Raw genomic sequence first — 6,057 nt, 5'->3', positions numbered from 1 at the left:
GAGATTACTTACAACCGGCGGGGGGTGAGCACCCCTTCTTGTATGGTTTTTTCAGGAAACATAGGAAACATGGATATCAAGCTTGGAGTAATCCAACTCCTTCCAAAGTTCCTTGGACTTCAATATGAAATTCCATTCCCGCACTTGTAAGAATTTGATGAGGTTAGAGCCACTTTCTACTTTCCTAATGTGTCTAAGGACACGGTCAGGCAGAAACTCTTTCCTTTCTCCTTGAAAGAAAAAGCTAAGACATGGTTGCACTCACTATGTTTACGATATATTGGCACATAGATTGACATGATGGAGTTTAAAAAAAAAAATTTCTTTCCATACCATAAGACAAATACCATCAAGAAGTCGATCATGAACTTTGCCCAAAAGGAAGATGAAACATTCTTTCAATGTTGGGAACGGTTCAAGGATCTCGTCAGTTCATGCCCACAACATGGTTTTAAAACGTGGTGCATAACAACTTTCCTCCATGATGGACTAACATCTTCCATGCACCAATTCATAAAGATGATGTGCAATGGGGAGTTCATGAACAAAAATGTCGATGAGGTGTGGGATTACTTTGACAAACTCGCTGAAACTACACAATCATGGGACATCTCCTCAAAATCTAGCAGCACATCTAAGCTTACTCAAGCAAGGGAGAGAGATGGGATATACTTGCTGAAAGAGGATGATGATATAAATGCTAAAGTGGTCAGTCTCACAAGGAAGGTCGAAGCCATGGAACTTAAGAAGGATAAGACTAAGGAAGTTGTTTGCGGTATCTGTGCTTGTAACATACACCCAACTGAAAATTGCCCAACAATACCTGCTTTTCAAGAGGCACTGAATGAGCAATCGAATACCATGAACAACTACCAAAGACCTTTCAATGGACCCATCTCTAACACATATAATTCTAGTTGGAGAAATCATCCACACTTTAGCTGGAGGAATGGACAAACTGCTACTCAAGGAATCCCTAACCAATTCTTGAATTAAGGGAAACCACAAGAGGATCCAGTTTGGAAACATATTCAAAACCAAGAGCTTATCAATCAGAGTATATTGCAAACCCTTCAAGACCTTTCAAAGGCCATATAAGGGCATGAGACAAAAAATTCAACTGAGGAAAAAGGGATTCTTCCCGCCCAACCTTTCCTCAATCCTAAACCGCAATACGAAATAAGTGATCCAAGCTCTTCAAATCAAATGGAGCAAGCTAAGTCTATCACCACTCTTGGGAGTAGGAAGATAATTGATAAATCTATTCCAATAAGGGTTGAAAAGTCAAAGGATCCAGAGGTAGATGAAACTGATAGACTTAGGAACATTTTACAAGTGTTAGAACCGGTACTTGAAAGCAAGCCGATTACACCCTTCCCCCAACCGTTGATTGCACCAAAACCTCTTTTTAACTCTTAGGACATTTTAGAGGTGTTAAAACACGTGAAGGTCAATATTCCTTTACTGGATGTGGTTAAACAAATACCTTCATATGCCAAATTTGAGAAAAACTTGTGCATGACCAAGAGGAGGCAAAGTATCAAAAAGAAAATTTTTCTAACTGAAAAGGTGAGTGCCATCCTAAAGTAAGATGTGCCAAAGAAGTGCAAAGATCCTGATAGCCTAACCATTGCCTGTGTGATTGGGAATTACCAAATTGAGCATACACTTCTTGACTTAGGAGCGAACGTAAATTTGATTCCTTACTTGATCTACGAACAACTAGGTTTGGGTGAATTGAAACCCACTCAAACGACATTACAACTTACTGATCACTCAGTTCATGTATCGAGAGGAGTAACTGAGGATGTGTTAGTCCAGGTTAATAAATTCTACTAACCAATAGATTTTATCATCCTGGATACTCAACCCATCATGGACATGAGCACTCAAATTCCAGTCATTCTTGGTCGCCCATTGCTTACCACATCAAATGCAATCATTAATTGCATGAATGAAGTCATGAGTTTCTCTTTTGGAAATATGATACTGGAGTTAAATATCTTTTTCAATATAGCAAAACAGTTAAAGGATGATGACGATTCCCACGATATTAACACAATTAACTCTTTCGTAGAAGATAAAACACTTTTGACCTTATCCTCTAACCCTCTAGAGACGTGCCTGGCCTACTCCCATGATTTGGATGATGATATGATTAGGGAGACGGGGACCATGCTTGATACTGTGTCGGCACCTAAAATTAACCAGTGGAGGCCACAAGTTGAAGAATTAACCCAAACGGATATAGTGCCTCTACCGTCTAACCTCAAGGCACCGAAGCTTGACTTAAAACTTTTGCCCTCTGATTTAAAATATGTCTATTTAGGTCAAGATGAAACATACCTGGTGGTGATTTCTTTCCACCTTAAGTAGGAACAGGAGAGTATGCTTATTTCTACTCTCATTGAGCACAAAGGAGCCCTTGGATGGTCGATTGCGGACCTTAAGAGAATTGACCCTTCGGTTTGTACTCACTGCATTTATCTAGAGGATAATGTGAAGACCTCTCAGCAACCCCAACGTAGATTAAATCTAAACATGAAAGAAGTGGTTAAGGCTGAGGTTCTTAAGCTATTGGATGTAGGTATCATATACCCGATATCCGATAGTCAATGGGTGAGTCCAACTCAGGTGGTTCCTAAGAAGTCCGGAGTCACCATCATAGTCAATGCCAATAATAAACTCGTGCCAACTAGAGTTACTACTAGTTGGAGAATGTGCATTGACTAAAGGAAATTGAATACAATCATAAGGAAAGACCACTTTCCTTTGCCCTTCATCGATCAAATTTTGGAAAGGCTAGCTGGTCATTCTTATTACTATTTCCTTGACGGATATTTAGGGTGCAATTAGATCGAGATAGCCTTTGAAGACTAAGAAAAGACCACATTCACATGTCCCTTTGGCACCTTTACTTACCGAAGGATGCCATTCAGACTATGTAATTCCCCTACCACTTTTTAGCAATGCATGATGAGAATTTTTTCTGACATGATAGGGTAATATTTAGAGGTCTTCATGGACGAGTTCTCTATTTTTGGTCCATCCTTTAGCGATTGTTTAGAGAATTTAAATGTGCGTTGAAGCGTTGTGAGGAAAAGAATTTAGTACTGAATTAGGAGAAGTGTCATTTCATGGTTCGTAAGGGGATTGTCCTTGGACATATCATCTCGTCCAAGGGAATTGAGGTAGATAAGTGCAATGCCCCGAGTTTTCAAAATCCGAGTATATGACTCCTTCTCCAAAGACCCGAGTATTAACCTTTAAAGATAGTCAAATTCAGGTATTTTTTTCCTTTCTTTTTCTCTCAGAGTTAGCAGTTTAGCGAAGGATAGATTAATCAAACATAAAGGAAAATTCGCATTACATTCAGACTATACGAGTGGCTGCCCATAATGACTTATACAAACCAATGTCTTTATATTTACAATTATAAGAATTACATAATTTACACAAGAGAAATAATAAAATGCACTAAATCTTGAGCCGCAAGATCATGCAACTTCTCCTCGCAGATACAGTCATACATCCCTGATAATTGTACCATGCTCTTTATCACTCTGGACATGAGTATCTTTTAAGTCACCTGTAGTTCCTGTATGGTTATATATTTGATGGATGAGTGGCTAACTCAGTGTGAATTCCCCTCAAGATTACACATCGCTGCCTTAGCTAAGTATAGTTAAAAATAATAAGACATTCAAAATAATATATGATGTAGTCTTATTTAAATGCCTGGATGTATGAATGCACATTAACTTGGGGATGCTCATCCAGTCGGACTTGGGCTCGTCACCTATGCATTTGAGTAGTCACCAACGCAGCACATCACGTACGTACATCACGTACAGCATAATGACCAAGCCATTGTACATCACGTAGATATGTCAATAGTCGATGGTCTGGGAGTTAGCGAAATGATTTCACGGGACCGTTCCCCTAATCTTTCAGAAATTTATATATTTTACTCGCCGTAGACTATGTCACTAATTGGGTCGAAACGATCCTATGCCGGAACAATGATTATCAAATGGTCATTAAATTCTTAAAAGAGAACATCTTTTTCCAGTTCGAAACACCTTGAGCTATCATTAGTGATGGAGGTTCACATTTTTATAATAGGCTATTTGCAAACTTAATGAAGAAATAAAACATCTCCCACAAAGTGAGCACTTCATACCACCCACAAACAAGTGGGCAAGTTGAGATTTCCAATAGAAAAATTAAACACATCTTAAAAAAGATGGTTAACCCTGACCGTAAGGATTGGTCAATTCGATTGACCGATGTCTTATAGGCTTTACCATACTGCATTCAAAACCCCTATTGGAATGCCGCCCTTTAGACTTGTCTACGGGAAGACTTGCCACTTGCCTTTGGAGTTGGAACATAGAGCATAATAGGCTATTAAAAATCTGAATTTCAATCTCGACAATGCTAGCTCGCTATACAAACTTCAATTGAATGAACTTGAAGAAATCTGGAATGATGCGTACGAGAATTCGAGAATTTACAAGGATAGGATGAAAGTGTTTTATGACCAACACATTCTTCAAAAATCACTCACACCAAGTCAGAAAGTCCTCTTGTATAATTCTTAGTTACATCTCTTTTCGGAAAAACTTTGATCTCGTTGGATTGGCCCTTTCACTATTACTAATGTGTATCCTCATGGGGCTGTCGAGATAAAGAATCCAAACAATGGCAATGAATTCAAAGTAAATGGACATCGATTAAAGCCATTTGTTGAGAAATTTAATTCAGAGGACATGTCCATACCTCTGACTGATCCTGTGTACCAGGATTAATCTTCTAGTCTGATGGAGGTATAGGTAGGTTTATCGCTTTCATAGGACTAGGGTAGTTTGCTTTCACTATTTAGGATAGTTTGCTTATACTTTGTTGAGTTTTGTTTTGTACTAACCTATCTTCACACTAAGATTATTGGAAACGCCTTAGAATTCCTTCTTCAGGTATTACCTTTCCAAAACTTCCCTTTTCTTTTCATTAACTCTTTTGCATTGCATGCTTATTCTTTTACATTGAGGACAATGTAGGTTTATCTGTTGGGGATGGGGGATTAGGTAACTTAATCAATGTTTTCTTAGTTTTGGCAAAATTTTAAAAAAATTTCAATGTTTCAAGTTGAAATTTGTTTGGGGAGCAATGAACTGTGTACTTAAGAATGCCTTGAGTATGATAAGAAAGAGATTGAATTTTGAATTGCTAGAGTCTAATCATCTAAGTAACTTATCACTTAAGTGCTTGCACTCAATTGATTAAGAGGTAACTTGAATATCATGTTAATTCGAATTACAAGACACATTACACTCAATCTACCTTCTGTAAGATGCACTAGACATTTCTGATTGGTAGTATGTGAATCATTGATAGATGGCGAGAATTGAGTCTGGAGAATTTTACCCACCTTAAAAAAAGAAAAGAACCAATTAAAAAACAGGAGATCGATAAAGAGGTCGTGAAAAAGAATGAAAATTTTGGAAAAGAATACAAACATAAAAAGAATGAAGAAAAACTGACCGTCGATATAAAATCAAAAATTGTAAAAAGAAGGAAAAGGGGATAAGTTCGAAATCAGTACTTAAGTTTCAAACTGATCTTAAAGTGATGAGCATAACTAACAAGATGAATTGATAGTATTCGTACGGGAAGTAATTGGACTTTCATTGAGCACCTTGAAAAACCTGATATACAAATTATGCCTCTATTTAATGGACAAAGGACTTATTTGATAGGTTGCTAAGTGATTGGATTCTGGGTTTTCAAAATCTCACTTTCATATCTTAATTCCACCCATTCATCCTTGAGTGCACAAAAGATTGTTTTCTGAAAAAGATCTCTAATATTAAGCATTGAGATTTATTTTTTGCATAGGACTAGCAAAATGCTGGTTGGGAATTGTGTTGAGGGTCAAATATTATATATTGGACCCCATTTATATCTTAGTTTTACGAACATGATACTGCTTAATGTCTTATTTTAATCATGTTTGTGTTGTAAGGTGAATTTGAGATCTTGGATTGGAAAAGGTGC

General features: G+C 37.5%; 1 non-coding gene across 1 annotated transcript; it reads right to left on the bottom strand.

The window, feature by feature from the left end:
* Nucleotides 1-345: 345 nt before the first annotated feature.
* On the bottom strand, nucleotides 346-452 carry LOC131247510 (small nucleolar RNA R71). The gene has a single exon (XR_009171798.1). It is a non-coding gene; the product is annotated as a small nucleolar RNA R71 (small nucleolar RNA).
* Nucleotides 453-6,057: the final 5,605 nt, after the last annotated feature.

The sequence above is a fragment of the Magnolia sinica genome, chromosome 5 (genome assembly GCF_029962835.1).
Source record: "Magnolia sinica isolate HGM2019 chromosome 5, MsV1, whole genome shotgun sequence".
Lineage (NCBI taxonomy): Eukaryota > Viridiplantae > Streptophyta > Magnoliopsida > Magnoliales > Magnoliaceae > Magnolia > Magnolia sinica.
The sequence above is the reverse complement of the archived record's forward strand: the minus strand, read 5'-3'. Positions and strand labels throughout refer to the sequence as shown.